The 25,926-nt window shown below is 36.4% G+C and overlaps 1 protein-coding gene across 2 annotated transcripts in view; it reads right to left on the bottom strand.

The window, feature by feature from the left end:
* The window catches only part of nab (NGFI-A-binding protein homolog), a 66,884-nt gene that overhangs the window by 13,438 nt on the left and 27,520 nt on the right, over window positions 1-25,926 (bottom strand). The window lies entirely within an intron of this gene.

The raw sequence follows: 25,926 nt of genomic DNA, 5'->3' as shown, positions 1-25,926 counted from the left end.
CTACCGATTTCGGCAAGAATCTTATGCGTGGTAACTAGTTCATCCCTTCCAAAATGAAAGGAAAAAAAAAACTTCTCTGCATCGTCGTCTCCGCTTCGGTGATGGGACTCCGAAAGGGAAAGCAATAGCAACAGCACAAGCAGCCAGTCAGAGTGGGAAGGGTTTGTCTGCAGAAATCACGACCCACGTATAGCAAATCACACAACGATCCGAACAAATACAAACCCAGTGCGGGACGTATCCGAATGCTCCGAATGATTTATCCGAGTGGGTAAAGTAAAAAAAAAGTCTGTGGGTCTGAAACCACACCTCCCAGAGCAGCAACCCTCGATCGGAAGGGAGAAGACAGTCTTCGCATGAGGATCTTTGCCGGTATCACGTGTTCTTGCTACAGCTTCTACTGGTGTGATTGGCATATCGACGTGCACGTGGACATTGAGGAAGACGAGAGAAGAAGGATTGTTTCTTGCTGGATGCGGGTAGAATATGCGTGATCGATTTGGATGCGATCCATTGTATGGTTATGGTTATGGTAGTAGAATTTCGCAAACTTGAGATATTTAAAGCAATGCATTAAAATTGAATTGCACTGGATGTTTTTAAGGAGGTTCTATGAATAGTTTCACAGAATTTGGAAACGGAAAGTTGTCCATTTAAAAATAGTTTAGAGTGAGGAATGTACCTCAACGTTATCAGGATGAGATGGAACTAATTCTATCCTTATACCTTTGTACTATATTTGCCTTCATAGAATTCAATACAATACAACAATAAGAATTCCGACAAACAGACATAACTCATTCAATATTTAGCATTATTAAACGTGATTAAACAAATGGTGGTAGTGTGCGAACGTCACACGCAAGGAAATTGATTATGCGCGCCAGGGCAGTGCTACTAACTAAGAAATATTTAAATTAACCTTTAAATGCGTGTTCGATGATCAACTTGCGAGAGTTATGTCTGTTTACCTGTGATAATTGCTTCGGTAAACTCCCAATCATCTGCACGGTGAATGAGAACGACCCAAATTTGAGTGCAGGAACTCAGCAATGAGTAAATTTGCCTCATGGTTTCCTGTTAAAACCTCAAAAATTTTATTCAGTCTAGGAGTAATACCAATAGACTGAGTGAATCAAATCTTCACTTTTCTCATATTCGGGATTTTTTTCTAGGAAAAACCTGATAAAACATGAGGCAAATTTACTCATCACTGAGCTCCTGCACTTTATTTGATTTATGAGTTAACTAAACTCAAATTTTGGTCGTTGTCATTCGCCGTGTGGGAAACCCCAGGGTTATTGGATCATTAGAACCCCTACAACCGGAGAATCATGAAACTATTCGCAGAACTCTTAATAGTGTGTAAAATTTCCAAAGATTCTTGCATCAGAACTCCAGATTCCCCACAAGTTTTGGAACTGCTGGAACTCAAAGAATGAGAAACATTCAAACTGCAATAATATCCGAAACTCTTCCATAAGGTCAAGAGTATGCTCTGTTCTATGTAAGGAAAAGTTGTGTCAGGCTGTTTTTAATCTGAATTTTCATTTCAATCTAATGGGGATACATAGTTTGGCAAAGTGACAAATACGAGGAAAGGGACGGGCCTGGGATTGAACTCCCGACCTTCTGCTTAGTAAGCAGAAACGGTAACCACTAATCTACCGAGCCTCGTCATTGCGTGTCTTCTCCTTCTCCTCCTCTTCCTTCTTCTTCTTCTTCTTCTTCTTCTTCTTCTTCTTCTTATTCTTCTTCTTCTTCTTTTATGCTACTCTTAAAAACATATGATAATTATGTCATTTCTCCCGCATTTAATATTCCATAGTTCCATATTTTCCCTAACTCACTGTTTCTAAAGGTCCCTTCAATTTTGCAAGTAACCATCTCTTCCTAGCACGATATTTCTCTAACTTGATATTGTGCTGTGCTTTGGTTTTTAAACTACCGTGAAAATTTTCGATCGTTGAAAAAAATTACTCACAAAGCGCTCTTGAAAATAAAAGCAACGATATCCACCAATGTATGCAGCAAACGGTCATTTCGTCATTTTGCCGAAAAACATTTCGCCACCAGTAATCTTTTTTTAAACGTGCGCAGTTATTCCGAGATTTACTACTTATGTGAACATTTTTTGAAAACTAGGATTAGAAAGTTTCATTAAATTTATAATTATTTCATTTGAATGAACCTCGTTCTTTCTTTAAATTTACCGCAAACAATTCATTAACTTAGATTAGTTTTCCATCTTCTAAACATGAGCAGTTCTTTCAAGATTTATCATTGTTGTAAACGATTTTGAGATCTAGGAATCAAGAAGTCTTTGATGTTATTTTGCCTTCTTTTAAAAACTAGTTCTATGCTTTAAATTTATCACATACTGTTTCTTTAATAATTTTGTTTAAAATGTATTAAAAAAAACACAATTTTCGAAGTTTTGCCGTTAGGCGACGTTGCAAACGTCCCACATTTTGGCCACTCTATGGCGTCTTAAGTTAGAAAAATGCGATTTGTTTGTATAAAAATTATATTAAGATACAAAAATATCAACGCATTTCAGTAAAATTACCATAAATGTGTATATATTTCAAAAGCTTTTTGCTTTCCAAAACCGCTTAAAAATCAATAATCGGTTGAAAAATGATTGAGTTACTCATGGTAGTATGCAGAAGCTTACCCAAAATCGATTTTTAACAATAACTTTCAATTTGTTATTCAACAATAACAATTCAATGTTAGAACAATTTCAAATGCGATTGCATGGTGTTATTGACTAGGCTAACAACCCACAATGTATTTTTTTGTCGTGTAACACCGTGTAATTCAACTGAAAATTATGTGCGATAGTATGATCTTTTACACGTATTTCCCGACAGCATTGGTGTTAGGGAAACACGATAATGTGAAGCGTGTCATCCGGAAGATATTGGGTATACATGTACGTGAAAATGGAGATTCCCTCTTCGCTTAATTTACTCAATCAGAAGCGAAATATATTTGTTGATGGGAATAAGGATAAATGCTTCCTGTGCAAGATGGAGGGTCATCGGATAAATTCCCGCTCTAAGCTGAAGGCCTGAAAGCAGCAAGCACAACAACAATCGGAAGAAGAAAAGCAACATAAGAACGAGGACCAGAGTAATTATAGTATGTAAGCTGGTGTAGTGGCTGGAGGTGCATCGTTGGATACCAACCATAAGGAAACAGAGAAAGTGGTTGAGGTACTGGAAGAAAAGATAGTTGAAATTGATGTGAGGTTAAGAAGAAGTTAAGTTAAGTTTTTTTTTATTAAGGAGGCTTTCAGTCTGGGACTGGTTCGCCTCCAAAGGCCAAGAATAACAGTGGATAGGAAGAAAGCGATGCCCAGAAACAGCAGCCACCTCTTTTCAAGCATCGGAAGGACGCGTACTACTTCAATGTTAGAGTTAATTGGAAACAAATGAGCTTTCTTACCCTACACACCAAAAAATTATGAATTTTAATGGTGATGTAAATATCCATGCATGCTAAAATTGAAGCATGTAAACTTACTTTTCACGTAAACTAGAAACTTGCAAGAAATATTGCTTACAAAGATGGATGGTTGCATACAACATTTAGAATATTTCATTAAATGACTCATAAATTTACACGATCCGTAATGTGAATTTGTATGCTATGTGACGCTCCATTTATGTGCATCAAAGTGACAGAAATGTACACTACTTTTTCGAACTGTGTACCCAGAATCCTCATACAACTATTTTTTAGAAAATTAATTTCATGATTTTTCGAGAGCTTCTTCTAAGTTTCGATTTGAAAATGGTAAATTTAAATAAATGTATTATATTTTATTATTTTCTAAATCACGCACAATAAACCCAACTGATTTTATCGCTATTATGATTAGATCTTTGCCAATGTGTACTTACTCATCCCATCGGGTTTGCACTTGTCATAGAACATTTTTAACATTCTCACAGTGTCTCGCCTGTTACGTTCTGCTGTGGTCAGTTCTGACTCTACGTCTTTAGGTATAGGTTTTATGATCGCGCTCTATCATGCCTTTACTGGTTCTTTATTTCGTTTTTATGAGATTTGAAGTTTGGTTTAGTGAAATGAAGGTTTTTAGCAATCAATATTCAAGACGGTGAATACATCAATTTGATTCCAATGTATGTTTCAAGTACATTTTGCAGACGATTCCGTTGTTTTTAAATTTCATTTTAAGTTAGGTATCCGGGAATTCGATATGAGATATTTTTCAAAAAGGTGTTTCTTTGTAACATATTTTAATTATTGAAAGCTGCAATAAAACCGATGTAATTCGAGGGCATTTCCGAGTAGAAAATAATGAAAATATTAATTTACATAGGAGTAGTTCTGAAAAAGTTAATAATATTAAGGTTCAAAGTGAAGTGATACAACATAATTTGAAAATTGACAGTAGATCCACAACGCAAAATATTCACTAAAATGCAACCTTAGTGTTGAATGAAAGTCAACAAGAATGTGTAGAATAGAATTCACGAATAATGATCTAAGATCCATTTTGAGTTCAATATAACGATCTCTCCCTCTCGTTACCTGGTTTCAACATTCTTAACCAAATTCTTAGGAGCATTTCCACGGTTATTGATTATACCAGTTTTATTTGCATAACCACTACCACTAACGACTACCAAGAGGAAATTTCCTATCGCAAAGATTTGCTAGACCGGCCGGGAATCGATTCCACCACAACCGGCCGGTAGAGTTTTGCCAGTTCTACCGGATTGTTTTGCCGCCTATTCCTAACTTATCCTTTCCTTGCTCATAAAGAAGGAATAATCAAAGCATGAAAGTGAGGATAGCTATGAACTCAACGTGTAATTATCTATGATGGATATTTTAAATTGGAATTTCCAGTTTGGAACGAAATATTCAACATGACATGGAAACATAATAGCATCATATCTTTGGGTTTTTTTTTATGTTATTGCCAATATTTCCTATGTTAGTGGTCATTTGGCACTTTGCCCACAACTCTTTCAAAATTGAAAATACCTGGTATAGAGTAACTGTCTGGGTGGAATTTAGATTCGTTGTCTTTTTATAGTGTCAGAGGTTGGCTTTTTTTTGTGAATTAATTTTCCCATGCTTGATTCTGTTAGAGAGTTAGGAATACAAATTCTAGAAAATTTACCCGTAGGATATTTCACGCTTTTGATTCATATTTTGGCATACTATTTTATTTGCCTTCGGTGTGTCATCCATGTGAACATCCATGAATTACGTAGCATATTTTTGAACCAATTTTAGGCCCCTTTTACTACTTAATAAAATACTTATGGCTGACAACTTCTGCAGACCCCCACCTTCCTAACATGCTACGTCATTTATGGTTCGTCCCTAAGTATACGAATTTATCGAATTGATCGTTATTGTATCCGAATCGAAATACCGTCTTAGGCCCCTAGCAGAATGAAAGCTGGTAACCGAGCTGACCAGCTAAAGGAATGACAATTATTAATAAAACCTTTTGTCCGTTCGGTCACCTGCGTTTACTCTGCCAGGGGCCTTACTCTCACGATTAAAGACTACTTAGAAGGATGCCCCCATTGCTCTGAAAACCTGGCGCTTTTCCTAGCGACATTTGAAGACTACCAGCAAGGGACCGCAGCTGGTAGCTTATTCGAATAAATGAAATAGAATAAGAAGTAAAAAACTTCTTGCGTATTACCAGGTGATCTCGATTCATATCAGTTGTTCGATAGCTAGAACTGATTTATCTTGTAGACATGTTATCGAACAAAAATACACGATCAGGAAAGGCCAAAATGATTCAAAAAAAAAAAACTCCCTACTTCCAGTATCATTGTGGTTCTCACGGTGAAACCTGGCAACAATCCGCCAGTTGTCTATCCATATGAATCAACCCTTACTATCGGATCTAAAACTCGGAGGAACTATTCTATTCTCAAAAAAAAAAATGGAAGCAAAAACACAGATGATGCAAAGCAGCACTACAAAAAGACTCACGGCATAGTCTTAGATAAAACGAAATCGAAAGTGAAAGGATCGTCATCCAACGAAAAAAAAAAAAAACTATTCTATACCTCGGAACTTGCTTATGACGGATTCTCAGTCTGGAGCAAATATGCAAATCATAAGGACAAAAAATGGTTGTAAAAAAACTCTTGATCATCAATGAAGAAAAAAAACTTCTTCTGCCTGTTACGTGCAACCCTTCCTCAAGAAACTCCTCACTCACATAGAATATTATGCTGTTTACCTTCTCTGCTATGCCATGCTCATGTACCGCATACGTACACACACACATTTCCTACCAAGGAAAGAGAGGCCGTACAAACCAATCATGTACGTACTAAACTTGTCCAAGGAAATTCAAACGATTTCCCCGATACAAAAAACGCTGATTAAAATACTGCCCAATAAAAGGGTTAATCGTTGGTTGTCAGATTAGTCAATTATTCCAGTAGTTTCGTCGAAAAAAAAAAACTCCCATCAACAACTGGTTTACGAAATGCAAAAAACAAACACAACCCACTTTACCAACAATGCCAAAAGTCATCATAATTTTTCCAAACAAATTTACATCCATACTCGATTAAGGTGGTGGCGGTGTGATCAAACAGCCAATTTGAAATCCGTTTTTTCTGCACTGTTTATGCAAATGTGGTTCGACAAAAAATCGACTCAAAGTTGTTAAAACATCGTCAAACAATTTATCGCACTACCGCGTTTTTTGCCTATTTCTAAAATTTCTGCTTTATCTGATTAGACGCAATGCGCAGCACAGTCAGTCACTGACTGCGGGAAGAGCAAACTTTACACCCCTCTAGTTTTCCCACTTTCCCGACTGATGCTGACGAGATGTTCAAACCCGAATAGCATCGTGTGGGGTTAGCGAGGTGATACACTTACACCCCACCCAACGCAGAAACATAATTGAGTCGTGAAAGAGTTAACAACAGTTCGGTGCTTGACACGGTGACGATTAAGTGCGGCATTTTTTTCTTCATTTTTCAGTTAAAAAACGCAATATAAAAGCAATCATCACCTTATAATCGGTTGAGTGGTACGGAATATTAAATGATTTATTTTTTCATCAAGGTACTGTACTCAGGGTACAACTTTATATTACTTCTGAATAGCGTTACAGATCTATAATGAGAGAGAGAAGGATTAGTATTTTCCATTTAATTCCACTACTTTATTTGCTTATCCTTGACAGATACGCGTATTTCGTCTACAATGTGCAGACTTCTTCAGTGTCTTGTACTAATACTCGACTGCACATTGTAGACGAAATACGCGTATCTGTCAAGGATAAGCAAATAAAGTAGTGGAATTAAATGGAAAATACTAATCCTTCTCTCTCTCATTATACAGGTATTCCACTAAGACGCCCACATTCATCAGAAGTTACAGATCTATAAGAATGTAATGTTTCATTTTTCGTTCAAATGATATTTTGCTAGTTAAATTAAATAATCATACACATTATCTTGAATAGTTAAAACTTATAAAAATGTGTTAAGCTTTTCAAAATACCAAACTGTGAGATATGAATATCCAGGAATTAAAAACCATCCTGCGATAACAATCTTTCACTCTTGCAGTTTTGACCGTTTTTTTCACTAAGAATACTGAATCACTGGATCTGTAGTTGCTCTCTAAAAAATTCTCTAAACAGGACGTTAGATGCTTGAGGAGACGTAATGTTTTCAGTATAATTTGACGAAATAGAATCCGGTAATACCATTATTATACCCCGTTCATCCTTCATATTGATTAATTGAATTCGCTTGGTATTTTTTTATAGTTTGGATCTTTGAAATGTTTTTTAGCATTAAACATATGTGAACCAAAAACCCATGACTCCAACATGATTATTTAACTTCCCTTTACGATTTAGGTTGTTTCAATATTTTCAATGTGGCTGCGACCTATTGACTCTTTCTCCAATTCAAACAAAATACAATCCAAATTTTCCATCAGGAAAAAAAAAACACAAATGCAAAAAATTAAGCGTATGGGTTATTCCAGCAGAAGACAACATTTTCGAAAGTAGTGATCAATGTCACCGGTTTGAACCAAACTTTGCCAAAATTATTATTTTTTAAGTTCTATGAAATCGATTTTTGTTTTTCCCCCTAAAGTGCTTGGTTCCCGCAGGCCTACAAACCTGGATTTTTAAATTTTTAGAAATTATATATTTGAATGGGGCCAAACCAAGGAGGTGGCACTATCTCTACTAATAACAAGTAGCCATAGCGAGCATAGTAGCGGGCCCACGCTCTGGACCCGCTTGGATTGATATGTGATCACGTTTTAGAATCTGATATTTTTTTCAATATTTGATTTGTGTTTTAAAAACACAGCAAAGAGAAAGATTATTGGAAGATATCATAATTTAAAAACGGATGCTTTTTAAACCGCTCATTTTTTTTTTATATTTTAACCAGAAACTCCCTCCACATTTTTAAAACCTATTTACTAGGTGTGTTCCGAGAGCTTTTCAGCTGGAAAAAATATGAGTTTATACGTTTTTAATGTACGTCAATCGGCGTAACTTGCAACAATTTTCATCTTTGAAAGCGTGTTACAACATACAGTGTATCTCAAAATTGATCGTACATCCTAGAGGACAATTTTTGAAACATGCTGAATATGTATATTTTTTTTAAATCGTGGCTGGTGGATAAACAGTGGTTTATTGATTTATAGTGGACGATTTTTAGTAAAATTAGTGGCATATAAACGACTAAAAATGAGCAAAATTTCAAGAAGTTATGATCATTTTATTTCAAGAAAAAGGCGTTGTCCTTAAATTACTCTAACTTTTTGTAAAATCAACCAAACATGTCTGATACTGAGACAATAATTGATAAATGTATGCTGAGTCAGCTGCCAAAAATTCAGAGACGTATCTTTTAAACTTGTGCTTTTAGAGCCGTTTTCTTTTTTATTTAAACACAGCTGAACGATCAATTTTGAGATACACTGTATGTATAGATAAATTGGTAATTGTATTCCTTAGCAAGTCGTTTGGTCTGGGATAGGAAAGTTACATGTAATAAGACAAAAAAAACTTGGTTGTTGCTAGCTATTCCATCCACGAAGTAACTGGCAAAAACCAGTGATATATCGAACTTTAATTAATTGGTTGTGTTAAGGGAGCGAGTTTTATGTTCGAGTGGCAAATTTCAAATCCAGCGTACGTGTTTTTAACTAATATGCTACCGTTATTTGCACAAATTTCCACGTTCCATAAGATTTGTATAGAATAATGGAAATTTTTTGTATAACGTCATCACATGAAAAATAACATTGGTTTGAAAAATTAATCATAGTTTGTACACAATTTTCAAATGTATCTGACATAGATGAAGGCAAAGGATCTTCTCCTAGTTGTCTAGATGTCTAATGTGTCGAGATTTTGCCTTTGTTTTTATTCGTTTATATTTCGAAGCAGGGATACTTGCGGATTGACTTCTTTTATTACATCAAGCAATGCATTGTTTGTTTTGGACAAAGACCCTAATAATTTTGTTATGGTTCTTTTGCTTAACGACGTGTTTCGGGTATCATCAAAACTATTTGTGGAAAAGTTCGACTATTTGGGTTATTGTTCGTTTATGGTATTTGTTTATTGGGGGATTCATTTACCGAATTTATTTTAGTCTCACCGGATAATTTATTAAAATTGCGTTCATATTCAAGAGAAATAAATAATTTATTACATTTTATAAACTACAAAATTATAAAAACGTATATATTACAAAACTAGGGAACCAAATATGTAAAATGACATGTTGGACAATAATAAACAACTGTGTAAAATAACAAGTAATTCTAAAAACATCGATCCGAAACTATTTGCGAATCTGTGTGGAACTAATCTATAGTGCCTTTGAACTTCAAGGAACTCAAAATCCAAGGAACCTTGAACCATCTGAAACCGTGGCCTTTTTATACGCGATTTTTCTGATTTTCACGTTTTTTTACGAGCATTTCTAAATTTACGTTTGTTTCATTGGTAAATTATAACTTATCTTTACTCATTTCAGACAGAGCGAAAGTTGTACAGGCTTGATATTTATTCACTCAAAATTTAGCAAGTTTTTTTTTTAGTCGTCCAGAATTCTCGTCTAGTTGTAAGTTAACCAGTTTTACGGTACTTGTATTCTTAATCATATGAAAGTTCGAAACTAGATTTTATTTTTTATTTCAATATGTTTGCATTACATCTTGTTCCGTGAAATTTATAATTTAAAATTATAGGGAGCTGATTTTCTAATCATTTTACAGTGTACTATGGCCAGACCCTTGCATGAATATTTTAATATAATTATAATGTGACATTGTATGATAAATAAATATGAATAAACTAATGAATACATCTTAATTCACTATGTATATGAATATGAATAATTAACAAAACAAATATTTCTATGATAAAAGATTATGAATAATGAACCATTGTGAATTTAAATGAATACGATTGATGAATAAAACAATATTCTGTTATGAGCTATGGGCTTCTGTCTTTTTGACATTTTATTCCTTCGTTCTTATTTTTTCATAAATTCTATAGTAAACTTAGAAAATGTTTAAATTTGGAAAGCTTTTATGCAAAGTACTTTAGAAGATCCTGATAAATGAAAACTCATCGATCTTTCAAATATTTCGTGTACCAGTAAAGTGAAGTTGAAGTGACTCCACTGCCTATGAAAGCATAACAGTGTAAATTTCCGGAAAAGCCCGTCAATTTCGATTATAACCGGGATACAATAAATTTCGCCATCTTTCAGGAAAAAATAAGTGTCTGAATCATGCAAAATTTTCATGGAAATTTGACTTGGTCTTGATTTTAAAGATTCTGTCAGTCTTCACGAAACATAGACGGCGTTGAGCTTGAGAATTCCGCTAACAACCCAATTTCATTACTTCAAACATTTTCTGGTTTCCTGCATAAAACATAAATCGCCTTAACTTTTTTTTACTAGCGACATCTGTTGCAAAAATCAACTTACTTATCCTGGTCCGACATCCCTCAGGATTGCACCTGCATCACAATGTTACGCCAATTCAATCGGTCCGTGGCTGCTTGTCTCCAATTTCTTGATCGTCCCACTTGATCCTGCTCCACTTGGTCTAACCACCTTGCTCGCTGTGCTCCTCTTCGTCTTGTACTGGCCGGATCCTAGGCAAACACCTTTTTTGCGGGATTGTTGTCCGGCATTCTTAAAACGTGTCCCGCCCATCGTACCTATCCAGCTTTCGCAACTTTCTGGATACAGGGTTCGCCATAGAGTTGTGTCGGCTCGTGGTTCATCCTTCGCCTCCATACACCGTTCTCACATACCCCGCCAAGGATGGTCCTAAGCACTCGTAACCCAGTGCTTGCAGGTCCTCCTCGAGCATCGTCCACGTCTCGTGCTCGTAGAGAACTACCGGTCTTATCAGCGTCTTGTACATGGTACATTTAGTACGAAGGTGAAGTTTGTCCGAACTCAGGGTCTTGTGGAGTCCGTAGTAAGCACGACTTCCGGCAATGATACGCCGACGAATTTCTCTGCTGCAGTTATTATCCGACGTCACCCATGATCCGAGGTACAACTCATCCGAACTCATCTCCGTCGATTGTCACGCTTCTGCCTATGCGAGCCCTATCCCGCTCGGTTCCTCCAGCTAACAGATACTTTGTCTTCGACGTATTCACCTTTAATCCAACCTTCTCTGCTTCACGTTTCAGCCTGGTGTACTGCTCCGCTACGGCCTGAAACGTTCTTCCGACAATGTCCACGTCGTTAGCGAAGCAGATGAACTGGCTGGACTTATTGAAGATCGTGCCCCGCATGTTAAAGCCCGCACGTTTCATAACACCTTCTAGCGCAATGTTGAACAGGAGGCAGGAAAGACCATCGCCTTGTCGAAGTCCTTTGCGAGTTTCAAACGAGTCCGATAACGCACCCGATATCTTCACGCAGCACTGTACACCATCCATCGTAGCCCTGATCAGTCTGGTCAGCTTCCCGGGAAAACCGTTCTCGTCCATAATCTTCCATAGCTCTCACGGTCAATAGTATCATAAGCGGCCTTGAAATCGATGAATAGGTGGTGCGTAGGGACTTGATATTCACGACACTTTTGGAGGATCTGCCGCAACGTTGTCGATCGCCCGTCCACAAAACCGGCTTGTTAACATCCCACAAATCTGCTTGCTAGCGGCGATAAACGGCAAAAGATTATCTGGGAAAGCACTTTGTAGGCCGCGTTAAGAATAGTGATCGCTCGATAGTTCTCACATTCTAGTTTGTCCCCTTTTTTTATACTGGGCATATTATTACCTTTTTCCACTCCTCCGGTAGCTGTTCTGGATCCCAGATCCTGACTATCAGTCGGTGCAGACAAGTGGCCAACTTATCCGGGCCCAGGGTATTGAATTCTGAGAGAAGTATCAACATAATTCTGGAGAAAATTCCAAGGAAATTCTGAGGATAATTCCTTGTGATTTCTTGAGCGACCAATTAAATTAGTAGTATAATTCCAAGGGAATTCTAAGATAAGACTCAAAGGAATTCCAAAGATAATTCCTAAATCATTCCGCTAAGCATTTCTAGAGAAGAATGGTTATTTTGATCCATTTGTCAATGGATTTTATATCTCTATTCCGATTCCACACTGTCGGGATCCCATCCCCACATTGTGAAATTCTGTCAACTTCAAAACCGCTAATCGTCTAGATTTTCTCAAACACATGAGATCCCACACGATATTTTCTTTTTCATGAGCTCAAACTTGCAATAATATGCTCATATTTGCGTTTAATTCTACCACAGGATTACATGGAAATTGTGTGTTCAATGAAAATTAGGTACATCAAATAGACATTAATTTCTTGCTATTAAAAAGTCAAATAAATATCTTTACTTCGACTGACGTTATCAGTTTTTAGGCTAGCGATAAATCATGTTTTGTAAATTCAAGCTGTCATTTTGACGTGTTGGTTTTCCGTATTTATGGCCAAAACAGTGAAAAACCTCCTGTGCAATGCAATAGGACCGAAATTTGTACGGCGATTTTTGTGCATTATGCTCTACTTATGTTTACTTCGAATTTTTACCTCACTATAGGTTATTGCCCCACTTGAACTTTTGCCTCATGTTTCTCTAATTCAACTTTCAATCTTCTGAATATAAGGAGGAGGGCCTGGCGCACTGGTTAGCATCCATGCCTCTAGCACTGTAAGTCACGAATTCAACTCTCATTCCCGAACAAGTCACGAGATGACTTAAATGGTGACTACAATCTTAAGCATATTAAGACATTCAATTGCGCTCTAATGCATCCTTCGGTCAACTTTCGAGTTTTAACGAGTTTTTAAAAATAAATGTACTGAAGGACCATTACATGTTCGTACTGTATTTCTGGCAACTGCTGCTTCTTTTTCTTCTTCTTATTCGATCATCAACGTACTCGAGCTATCGCCTGCTCTCTGTTTAGTGTTCTAAATGCACTTTCACAGTTTTTAATTGTGAATTTTCTATGTCAACCGATGCATGAAATTGTGTATTGTGTGAAAAGCCAAATTATACTCTATGCCCAGGGAAGTCGAGAAAATTTCAAACCCGTAATATTTCCTCGACCAGAAATACCATGCCTTTACCGACTAAGCTACCTGAGGGCCCAAACAATCATCTATTTAAGTCCTGTTAATTTTGCAATTCAACTCACTTTTTGTCGTTGATAAATGACGAGGAAATCGACAAAAAGTACTACTATTTAACTTCATTGTCAGCGCCTATCAACCAGCATTCAGTATTTAGGATCTTTATTGTAAGTACAGCCTTATAGAGCGTGTAGCTTCGGTACAGGTTGAAGCAACGGAAACGAAATTTAATTGTAAATAACATATAGCTCCATCATGTAGAATTGTGTATTACACTCTAAAGAAGAAAGTACAGTTATGATAAGTACCCGTTTTTTGCATATCAGCAGGATCCAATTTTCCTAGCATTGCTATCCGTTGCAAACTCATACTCGAATCGATCAACTGCACATGTGAAATGCATATGTTGATCATTACTGTAGGACTATTTACCGACCACTCCCTTCGACCTCGAAAAATAACGGGACCCGCTGGAACATGCACCAAACCCGTTCAACCATTTAGCATAATTAAAAATTTGAAGAAATTACACACTTGACCTCGAGAAATTACAACTCCATATAGCGCTCATCCAGCCGTACTGAACCATACCAAGAACCAACAAAAGGCACGTGCTTTCATCACCTTGTGTCCCCTTCTGTCGGTGGTGTGCAAAAAACTGCAACAAGAGGGGTCTCAAATTGGGCGAAAGTAAATAATTTCAGTCCCCGGACTCTTCTCGGGATGCGGTCTGTAGTACAACACGCGTGCAACATTGTTATCTTAATGTGAATGAAAAATTTTAATCAAAGAAAAATTAGTACTTTATTTTCTCCTTTCTTTGCTACTGTTTGCTGATGTTTCCTTTCAACCCGAAGCCAGGAAGGTCTTTCAGTACCGACCGGTGAGTCCCTTAGTCACCCTTCTTGTTGAGATGAGTGAAGCTGCATTGCGACGATTGCGTTTTACCTGCTCCTTGTCGCGCTTGCAATGGTAGGAATCGAGATGCGAACACCTTAAAGCGAACTTCGACAATTCGGCATACAGGTATGAAATTGCTGTTCGATGATCAATTAAGAGCGATTTCCTTTTGAACTATTATTATGATCGAAACTGATGTGTCGCGTGTGTGGACGACGACCTGGTTTTTGACAATATTGCTTCGGCAGCTTCCTTGAACCTGATGCCACTCGCACTGTCTCATTGCAGCGAAGAAAGTGAAAACATAAAACATGTGTTTCGCACTGCAGCACCAGGTAGTTGCACTCCGGGTGCAAACTGGAGTAACCTGTTTTTTGTCAGCCGGAAGATGCAATGTCAATGTTACCGGCAACGGTGTCTTCCTGGGCGATTAGGAATGTGATGCATACTTTTGCTGTACGTAAATAACAAAAATTGCATCCTTGTTAGTTTTTTTTTTAGAATGTGAGAACATAATGGTTGTAAATACAAAAGCAACTAATTTATTTAACAAGATTGCATTGCAACAACCAAACTCATTATTTGATATTTTCTTCAAGTGAATTCGACTAAATTCATCTTCACATTCACATGATGAATGTAAAGTAATCGATTATAATTTTACTGTGGCACCATGACACCGAATGTGTAATTGCCCCGAATGTGGAAAACTGAAAGAAATGGCTTAAAAAAACTAAGACTAGAAACAATTGTGATCCAGGGACAAATAATCCACTTTGTGGTTCTTGAATTGTTTTCTAGGATTCCAGACGTAAGAAGGCATTTTTTTTTTTAAATTCGAGTAACCTTAATTTTTATCAGGACTGTCGGAAAATGTCCAAATTTTGAGTAATTTGGTACGAATCAAAGACTTTAACAATTTTAAAATTTGAAGGTATGTGTATCGTTTTTTAAGATTTAAAATTAATAAGATTTGATTTTTTCGGATCTCAAACACCGTTTTTTGTTTTGGAAAATATTTGAGAACATTTTAAAATGTTTGTGACATCTAGAAGTGATAAAAAAGTTGAGATCGCAGGATATAAAAAATAAATAAAGAATATGGTGTAAGCAAGGAAATCACTTAAAAAACGTGAAAAATTACGGGTTAGGATTAATTTTGAGCAGTGTAAATTTTTTTTCATGTGACGGAATTCATGTTTGACGTAAGTGATGAATTTCAACGTAATTTAAACTTAAGTATATGGGGACTTTTTTAATTATTATTTTAGGAACATTTATTTATTATTTTAGTACTGTGACTAATGAAAACATATTCAAATCTTCTTTTTTTTCTATGATTTATTTTCCGTTGATCTTGTTTTCCATACTAAGGTACCAATGCTACCGACGCCAGGGAGGCAGCTCCCACACCTGGACCCTGCCTATCGACCCATCAACTCATGAACCGGGGACCAACGGCTTTACTTCCCTTCCGAAGGAAGGCGTGATCAGAGATGTTATGCCTAAGAAAATCCCGGTGGCGCCGACTGGGATTGAACCCAGGCCTTTTGGGGAATTCTAGACAAATTAATAATTCCATTTCAAATATCTTTCATATTCTTCGTTAAACTGAAAGAGATACAAACGAAGTACAAAAAAGATGATATTCTCAAATAATCTTCATCATGAGTGACTCAAATGTCTCAAAAATTCACCTGGGATTAGTTTTCTTATCAAAATCTTTAACAACTTATCTAGATCTTAACAAGCACCTTCTTGATTCACAATTATATAACATGCTCCATGTTAGATTTTGGCGTAGCGTAATGGGTATTGAATTCTCATTCCACCATCCAAAAGGCCTTGACCTCATAAACAACTTTTCCCAAGACAGCAATTGTCTATAGATATAAGAATCACGCATTGCAAGTAAGAACTAATCGACTTGAGTCCGATATGCTACGTGGACCAAATATCAGTGCGTTTCAACCGTACTAATTAAACGTAAATCAAAACCTCGAATATTGAGGTCCCACTCTTCGGGAAATTACTGTATTTTTCCCTCTACAAGTTACACATGCACTGATTGATAATAGCTAGAAATTCATCCCTCAACCCTTTTAATACCCTGAATTCGGAGATCAATCTATGATATATTAGTAGCGTGATGAGCAGTCAAATAATCTAAGCTGGGACAAACGGCGTCACTTCCCTTCCGAAGGAAGATGCGTTCAGAGATTTTTCGTTTCAGAAAATTCCATTACATCACAGAATTACTTGAAATTTGTGTTGAATTTGGCCACTTTGACTAGCGCCTAATTTTTCAAAATAGCGTAATCGATATTTTACTATAAATCATAGCACGAAAACGGCAGCTGCGATTGTTTGGATTTTATTGTGAAATTTCAGATCTTTTGAACCAAATATCCAATTGCAATAAAATTCCTTTTGTCACCGTCTTGGAGCCACATAAAATGAGTCATAAAGTACACCATACATCTTTTTATATCGTAAATTCTATTCATTAATTTCTTTGCCACGTCGTAGTACGTTTATATAAAAGCAATGACATCAAGTGTTTAGCTGCAATTCACTCTTAAATTGGACGATAATAGTTAGATTCAATAATTTACATTCTATCGCTATTCCAAATACTTTAGGGAAAACGAATAAAAAGTGCGCTTTTCAATTGCGTGACGTACTTTTCAATAATTAATTATCATTGAATGAATAACCAAAAATACCTATATTACAGTTGGTATCATAAATAAAAACTGTGTGTCCTGCTGTGTGTTCGGTTTTGGTATTTGGGAATACTATTTAGCATGACAGGGAGGGTGCGTTGGGATGGAGTCAGGTGGCCGTGTTGAAACTACTCACCATAATGAAAATATACTTAAGAAAGGAAAGTAATCTCGGAATAAAGCATTTTATCACAAAAAAGTGTTACTTGAGACGGACGGAGTTCAAATATTTTCCACGATGACTTTATATAGTGGTTCAAAATATCGTACAATTACTAGAACGAAATTAAAAAAAAAACACTTAATAAAAACCAGATTAAATAAAATTTGAAAGTTGTCGGAAAGTACGCACATGCTTACATAGTTGAATACACAAAATTGAATAATAGGTTCAGGGCCATTATCCAAATGTTGTGCCTACTAGCTGAAAGTTTGTAATCATTATTTCCTTTATAGAATCAATAATCAACTTTATTCTCTTCGGCAACCGTAAAAATGGGACTGATAAGGCTACAGATAACAATAATAATAAAAATAACTAAGTGTCTAACTATCGATTCTGTAGGACGTGCAACAGGGTCGATAGGTATAGCATCCATTTATACCTCTTTATCCAACCTTAAGATTATTATCACTGTTACTTTGACTATCCCATCAACTTTCCTTACTATCGGCATTTTAAAAGCAGTATTAATTTGACCCCTGAGAATTATTTCTGTGATGTCAAATCTATATCTCTACTATGGTGCAGTATGGACATTGATTTTCCACTGTAGACCTGACCCTACGACCACCTTTTGTGCTTTAAAACGAAAAACGAAACGAAAACGAATATTGGGCACTGAAAAGCAAAATTTTCTATACACTGAATATTAATTCACTGATATTCCTTTTGCCAGAAAGTCATGTTATTGAAAAATAACTAAAGTATCCAGATAGTTGAAGTTGTTGTTGTTTCTTCATTAAGGAGGTTTTCAGCCCAAGCTTGCTGATAGGTGAAATCCCAGTTCTAGTTTGGGCGGTTTTATGAGTTTTAAGCTGAAATTATTTTTTTAGCGTTGTGAGTGCGTAAAAAAGCATGGGATACTTGTTTTGTAGATTCACATCGAGTTTATTCTATCAGGAAGGCTCAATCAATGAGACTTGTAAATGATTTCTCGATCACTGCTAACCAAATTCTGGAAAAATAAACTCCCCTTCCCCCGTTCGTCTTGTTTTTTTTTTAACTTTATACTTTGCAGGTAACATATGTATTAACCCCTTTTATCTCTTAGAACGTGACGTACTTAATGGATCACCCTTTATTCAAAAGAGGTTGCATAGACTGAATACTTATCATAGACAACGGAAAACACACAAAACTAGTAGGCCAGTAGGGAAGTTTCATTTTACGCAAAGTTCCACCGGGTGGAGCGGGAATCTATCCCTGGCTTCATGATACACAATACGCCTAAATGACGGGAGGCGCCGCTAACGGCACTACCACGAAGCCTATATAAATGATATGGTACAAAACAATATACTTTGATGGCGCCGAAGGTTGAGTGGTAAGCGTCACCCCAGTGTATCTGGGCTCAATCCCAGCCGATGTCTTCCATCGGCAGTGAAGTAAAGCCACGCATGTGTGTTGATGGGTTCAAAATCCAACGATGATTAATCACCAATTGTCAATCGACGCTGGGTCTTGGTCTAAAATAAATAAACCCACCAATTTTGGTTCAAGTCGGAGAGGGTCTATGCACTCGCTCGGTCTCTTGAGATGGAGTGACCCATTTGTTTTATAGTATTTGTATTATAATAAACCATTGACTATATGATATGATCAATTGGTTTTATTGCATTGTAACAATAAGTTGTATTGCATTTCCATGATATATTTCCAGTAAGGATGAAATGAGCCAGGAAGAAGAAAATGTATTACTCAGCTACAAATATACCGATTCATACCCGAGACCGAGACCCGTATTTTATCCATGAATTTCATGTCATAAATAACGCTCGAATATGTTAGTCTCTGAGAACTGAAATGTACATGAATTTTTTGCATAGCGGCGCCGGTGGTGTAGTGGAAAGCGTGATTGCCTCTCACCCCAGCAGGCCTGGGTTCAATCCCAGTCGGTGCCGCCGGGATTTTCTGAGGCATAAAATCTCTGATCACGCCTTCCTTCGGAAGGGAAGTAAAGCCGTTGGTCCCCGGTTCATGAGTTGATGGGTAGGGTCCAGGTGTGGGAGCTGCCTTCCTAGCGTCGGTTGCTTTGGTATTCAGTACGGAAAACAAGATCGACGAAAAACATATCAAGGAAAAAAATACTACGACTGCACCTTTCAAAAGCTTGTCTTATGTGTATTTTATTTGCATTTTGATTCATATCTAAGGTTTAAAATAAATTCAAGTCAATGAACTTTTTGACATTGTAGGAAAATATTAGCATTACACAGGTAACAAATGAAGCACGCTATTGAAACTTCATCTTCTTTTACGATCCTAATCCCATATAAGTCCAAATTCTGCTCACTCTCAACAACACCAGACGCTGACTATCACAACAGTTTAAAATTTTACAGTTAATAATCCTGAATGGTATAACGGGATCCAACAACAGAAGCTTTTGTATAAATATACGTATAAAAAGAAAGTAAAACAGTTATTTTCCCATATGTGAAAGCATCGATTAGAAAAAAAAAACAGCAGTTCATGATAGCGTGATAGAATGCTCGAACCAACCGAATTATCTCAAACTATGTTATTAGATATTTCATTCAGCTCAATATATCGACTGCTACTTCTCAGGATAAGTGATAAACTGCCGAGAAAACGATTCTGATGCATAATAACTCGAACCACACAAAAAACCCTCAGATTTCAGCCACCGAAAACGCCAAAAGGAACATATCTCAGGATATAAAAACACACACAAAAAAATGTTTAGATATTCACAGTGTTCAAGAAGCATCACTTTTTTTGGTCCGTCTGTTCCCAAGGCGAACGCAGCTGCCAGCGAGAATCACGAAACGATGAAAAAAGTGCCCAACCATCAAGAACGCATCTTTCTCCCAGTTCCCGTGAAAAGTAACTGATTACGTGAAGAATCCTGGAAAACAAAAAAAAAACTCATCCTACATGCATAAATTATCCACAATGACCTCGCCGTCGATACCTGGCACGCTGACTGGGTTCTCTCTTGCCCCCGAGCCCCGAGAAAGTTCTCACTCGTCCTGATCTCAGTCGGTGTCTTTAAGACAAAAAAAAAGACTATCACAAAAAAGCCACCACGATTGATTATTCAAATTTTTACGTTCCGACGAACGATGATGATTTGAATGCTCCTAAGCCGTTCCAGGCCGCGCGAGGACGCATTATCCTGTGCAGAAATAGGGGTGAGAGAAACCAGTTGACCCCTTACCGTCGAGAACAAAGCCACATCGGTCGTCGTCGAGAGAACCGAGCAAGGAGCCCCGGGAAGGGTTGAAGCAACCTTGCCTTGTGCGTTATTGCTCCTGTTTGTTTTGTCTGTTAAACTGATTCATCATCGGCAGCATCCACCTTTGGATGGTGTGGAAGAAACAGATTAGAAGGATTCTTGACGTATAATTTCCTAGGCATATGCAGCGCGGTGATACATCGGTGGGATCACGGTGCACACCTTGGAAGGACAGTTTTTTTTTGTTTCAATTTTTTTAGTGGTTACTTTTTTGCTGCTCAGAGTTTGTATGATGATCTTAATATGTAAATGAGATTCTGTGGGAATTTCAATTTTTTTGGTAGTTTCGTGCGTACTGGAACTGTGCTTGGGTGCTGGAACCTTTGAATTATAGGAAGATGTTTATGTAGGTAACTGGAGGAAACTAAGCGGATGGTTTAGTTAGAAACATTTACCTAGTCATAAAAACGTGGGATAATTTGAAATATATGATAGCTCGATATGTGCACCATTAGTTAAGTGCCTGGAAATGTGGCAACACCGGGAAACAATCAAACTTCATGTTGAAGATGATCAAACTTTAGTTCAAACGATTCCTGATAATAATGCAAATCTTTTTGGTTAAACCAGTCAAAATATGTTATTATGCTTGCAAATAAATATTATTCACTTCGTTTTCAGCAGATGATTAGGCGAAAGATGCTGCTATTTTGGGCCATTAAGGAATCTATGCAAATCAATTAGTTCAATTTAAGTATGAAATTTGGCCCGAAGTTGCTGCCAGCCTGACTTTTAACAAGGACTTAAAAGAAGAGCATAGGCCTCAAATCGCCTCAATAGGGGGCTCTACGATGCACATTACATTTCGAGAGACCTTATGAAGTTGATCCATTCCACCTGTCACGTCACGCAAATTTTTGGAATTGATTACTCTTTCGGTTTAAAATTTATAATAAACTTATTAATAAGGCAATGTTATGTGCATGAATTGAAAGTAGAAATGATGTCGTTTGTATTCCAATCAATAGTTATGAATATAGTCACTTATAAATGCTACTAGAAGTAAAACACTTCGTGACGTGAAAACATTTGTTACGGCTTGAACTATGTTTTCATAAAAAAATTCCGATAAACAAAAATGTTTGATATTATTTATACTTGTTTTAAATGCTCATCTCAAAGTAATAACAATAGAGTAATCTGTATTGTAATTATAAAAAATGCAGTTGAAAACCACGGTAATATTTTAAAATATTAATTTGGTTTGAATTTGTTTTTAGAATCTTCGTTCTATGGAAAAATCGCTTGATTTATATGGTTCACCACATTCAATGTCAATCTTGATCAAATTAACCGTATCCGGTTAAGTTCCAAAAACAGAGCTGTACACAAACCATAGACAGTTTATGATCGATGTTAACCTTCCCCTTCCCTTGTGTGGGCAATCATTCCATAGGGTAGATGTACCAGTTATGATCACGCGTTTCTATTATTGTGTTGTGGCAGTTATTCCAGGCCACAATTTGAACACACCATAATTGGAACGTATAGCCATAAACACAGCAAAAAATAAATTTTAATATTACATCCAAGAGGATGCACTTCAATCATGTTGAAAATTTCATGTAAGTTTTATGGCCACAAAAATAAACAAATGCAGTAAAAGCAGCGTAATGTCAGTCAGCACTGTACTAATGATATTTTTTTCCTTGATGGCAAGTAATATTAAACCATATTTTTAACACGATTGAAGTGCATTAACTTTGATGTGATATCAAAATTAATGTTTTGCTGTATATATGGTCATTAGGGTGCTTCATTTGGAAAAAGTGAACCTTCTGCAATCTTTACCATTTTTTGCACAGGCTCATATTTTGGGGATCTGAATCAAGCTATAGGGTGGCGTTTTTGATTGCAAATACATTTTTCAAAATGAAGCACTCTAATGGTCATCCCCTAAGGTGATAAATTGAAGCAACTGAAAAATTTAAGGAAATTAATTGGGCTTCAAGATAGGACACTCACGAATAACTTCTCAAAAACAAATATTATGAGCTTTTGTGTTGTAAATTTAATTTGTTTTAATATTAACACTATTTCAAAGATATTCGACAGCTGTAGGTAGTATTTAGAAAAATACTACCTTTTCAATAATTCATAGCCTTTTTGTTTATGACTTTCCCACCAAAAACACATTGTCAGTAGGTAGTACTTTATCCAAACTACAACCTAAATATATAGAAATAATTTTAAAAAATATGCAATTTGGGTAATTTTAATTTTGTTAGATAATTTTGATTTTTTATTGTAATAATAAAATATTTTTTTACAGGGTACATTTTTTTTCTTGAAAAACACAATACTTGTCTGCAACTTCTTTAAAGACACCATCTTGATCAAACAAATCGTTCTCGAGGCATAAAATCTCTGATCACGCCTTCATTCGGAAGGGAAGTAAAGCCTTTGGTCCCCGGTCCATGAGTTGATGGGTCAATAGGGTAGGGTCCAGGTGTGGGAGCTGCCTCCCTGGCGTCGGTACCATTGGTACTCAGTACGGAAAACAATATCGACGGAAAACAAATCAAGGAAAAAAATGTTTTTCTATTGATGCGTATCATTTTTGCATAAGCCCTTTATTCTAAAAACATCGATCCGAAACGATTTGCGAATCTGTGTGGAACTACTCAATAGTTAACTGAAATTCGGATGTGACAAAATTTCGGTAAAAGCAATCATTTACCGAGCATTGTCAATCTCAAGTAACATTTCAAGTTTTATAGTGGTTTTAAAGCATGCTACAAGTCTAAATCATGGTCTACAGAACCTACATAAAACCAAAATTGTTACTTGGGAATAGTTCTCTCGTAGGTCATTCCTAAGCACTGGGGAAGGTGGGAGAGCTTAATCTCATGCTGTAGACCAGCATGGGGGATTAAGACAGTGCCAGTGGCCCGAAGTAATGGTATCTCTCCTTCTTTTTGTTCATTTTTTAGCCACGTCGTAAACGTTTGTATAAAGGCACTGACATCAGTTGTGATACCACCGGGTTTTACCGCAATTCACTCCTAAATTGGAAGATACTAGTTAGATTAAATAGTACACATTCTATCTCTATTCGAAACATTTTATGGACGACTAAAAAGTGCACTTTTCATTTGCGTGACGTACTTTAATTGTTCTTCATTCCATAATTATCATTGAATGAATAACCAATATTACCTATATTGCAGTTGGTATCATACATAATTTATTTAGGGTAAATGGATGTAATTTCGGTCTAAATGCCCTTAATTTGGGCCCATACATAAATTTAGCAATCGACAAAATTTTCAATAGCGACCAAAAATATCCATTAGTAACGTCCCAATGACGCGTTCATCTAGATAACATTGATAAATAGCAGATTTTTAGCGATGGGCTTAATCTTAGATCCATAGGCCAACATTAGAGCCATTTCCCCTATTGCTTCATTTGCAAAAAGGGTGAATACTTCCGTTATGGCTGTGTGTCCTGTTATGTGTTCGGTTGTGGCATTTGGGAATACCATTTATCATGCCAGGGTGAGTTGGGATGGAGTCAGGTGGCCGTGATGGAAGTACTGACCTTAAACAAAATATATTTTAGATAGGAAGCTAATCTCGGAATGAAGCATTTTATCAAAGAAAAAATGCTACTTAAGACGGACAAAGACAAGATAAATTTTGCGGATAACAGGTATACCTCGATATAACGTAACTGTCACTTTTGACTTCCATCATCAATATCTCACAAAAAACAATTCAATTATTCAAATTGGCATGACCAATAGATGAAGGATTGCGTCATATCTCTGATGGTGTTATTACTTTGCTTGATTCACTGATTGTTAGCTAGAAATCAACGATCGAAGTCAAAAGTGACAGTTACGTTATATCGAGGTATACCTGTAATGAAGAAAGGCAGCATAATAAGGAGGTAGAAGAAAATATTACTTTTAGGCTGATCTTGCGGGAAGAATAGGATGCCAGGGGTCCTCATATGAAGGCAACTAGGCCTTAAATATGTAGAATATATCTCCCATATTGTTTATTTATAGTTATAGGCAATAGTAAAAGTTGTTATTTCAACCAATACAAATAGTTATCAGATCTTCGATCATATGTTTGCTAACAAGTGATTTTAGGGAAGAAAGAAAATTCACTAAGTAATGATAGGATGAGGCTGGTCAGGAATTTTTTGATTATTTGTAGTGGGAGTCCGGATTGTTATGCAATTGTCTGTATCTGGTAGGGGGATATTGTAGCTACTCACTGGTATTAGCTTGTTAACCATCAACCGCAGAAACTATATTAACTATCGCGTATCTATGTTGTTCATTACATACCAAGCGAAAACTTAATCATATTTTGTCGTGGAGTGTTGTGGTTTTGGGATGCTCGATGACCCTGGAGGAATCATTTTTACTTACTGAGCAGAAAATCATGGGTTAAATTTCAAGCTCTCCCACAACAGAATAAACCATCATCGCCGGGCTTAGAGATCATAAAGCGCCGGTATAACCAAAAGTTGAAATGTTTGAATCGTCGTTGCGTGACACATGATCTTCATTAATTTGTTTGTATGACTTCTGACAATAGAAATTTGCCAAGTACAATTATAAAATGTACAACCAATCCAGTCAATAAACACTCATATAAATGTTGAATGTTTTGAAATTAGGTGACATTCAATATCGTTAATTGAATTGTCTATGCCATTTAATATTATATTCCAAACATGTATAATCAATTTGTACAATGTACAAATTGTTAAACGGTCTAACACTGCACTATATTTTGATGTTGCAGAATTATGACAGATAAATTGATTCTTATTTGAGTTTGTCTGTTATCTGTTAAAATAAAAATATCACGGCTGTATTTAAATTTGCAAACATTGTGGTACTGTTTTGTTTTTTTTTTGTCATGTCAAACCTTGAGCTTTGTCCAATATCGCAAGTCGACCCAACTTCTTGTCAAAAAGTTTTTATTATCATTTTACTTTAGATCAAGTGCTCCACACATAGCTACAAGCTCATATATACGCCTATAGGTATGCGCGGAGCACTTGGTCTAATGTTGAAACTTAATATTATTTGCACAGAAGTCGAATCAATTTGCGATCTTCGACAAAATTATTCTGCATAATATTACCAATGTAAGTGCAAGATTTATCCAAATTTGAGCTATTTTTGAATTTT

Source organism: Ochlerotatus camptorhynchus, unplaced genomic scaffold (genome assembly GCF_037179485.1).
Source record: "Ochlerotatus camptorhynchus isolate MF236.1 unplaced genomic scaffold, CSIRO-AGI_Acam_v1.1 ptg000546l, whole genome shotgun sequence".
In the NCBI taxonomy this organism is placed as follows: domain Eukaryota; kingdom Metazoa; phylum Arthropoda; class Insecta; order Diptera; family Culicidae; genus Ochlerotatus; species Ochlerotatus camptorhynchus.
Note: the sequence above shows the minus strand (reverse complement) of the source record. Positions and strands in the feature narration are given on the sequence as shown.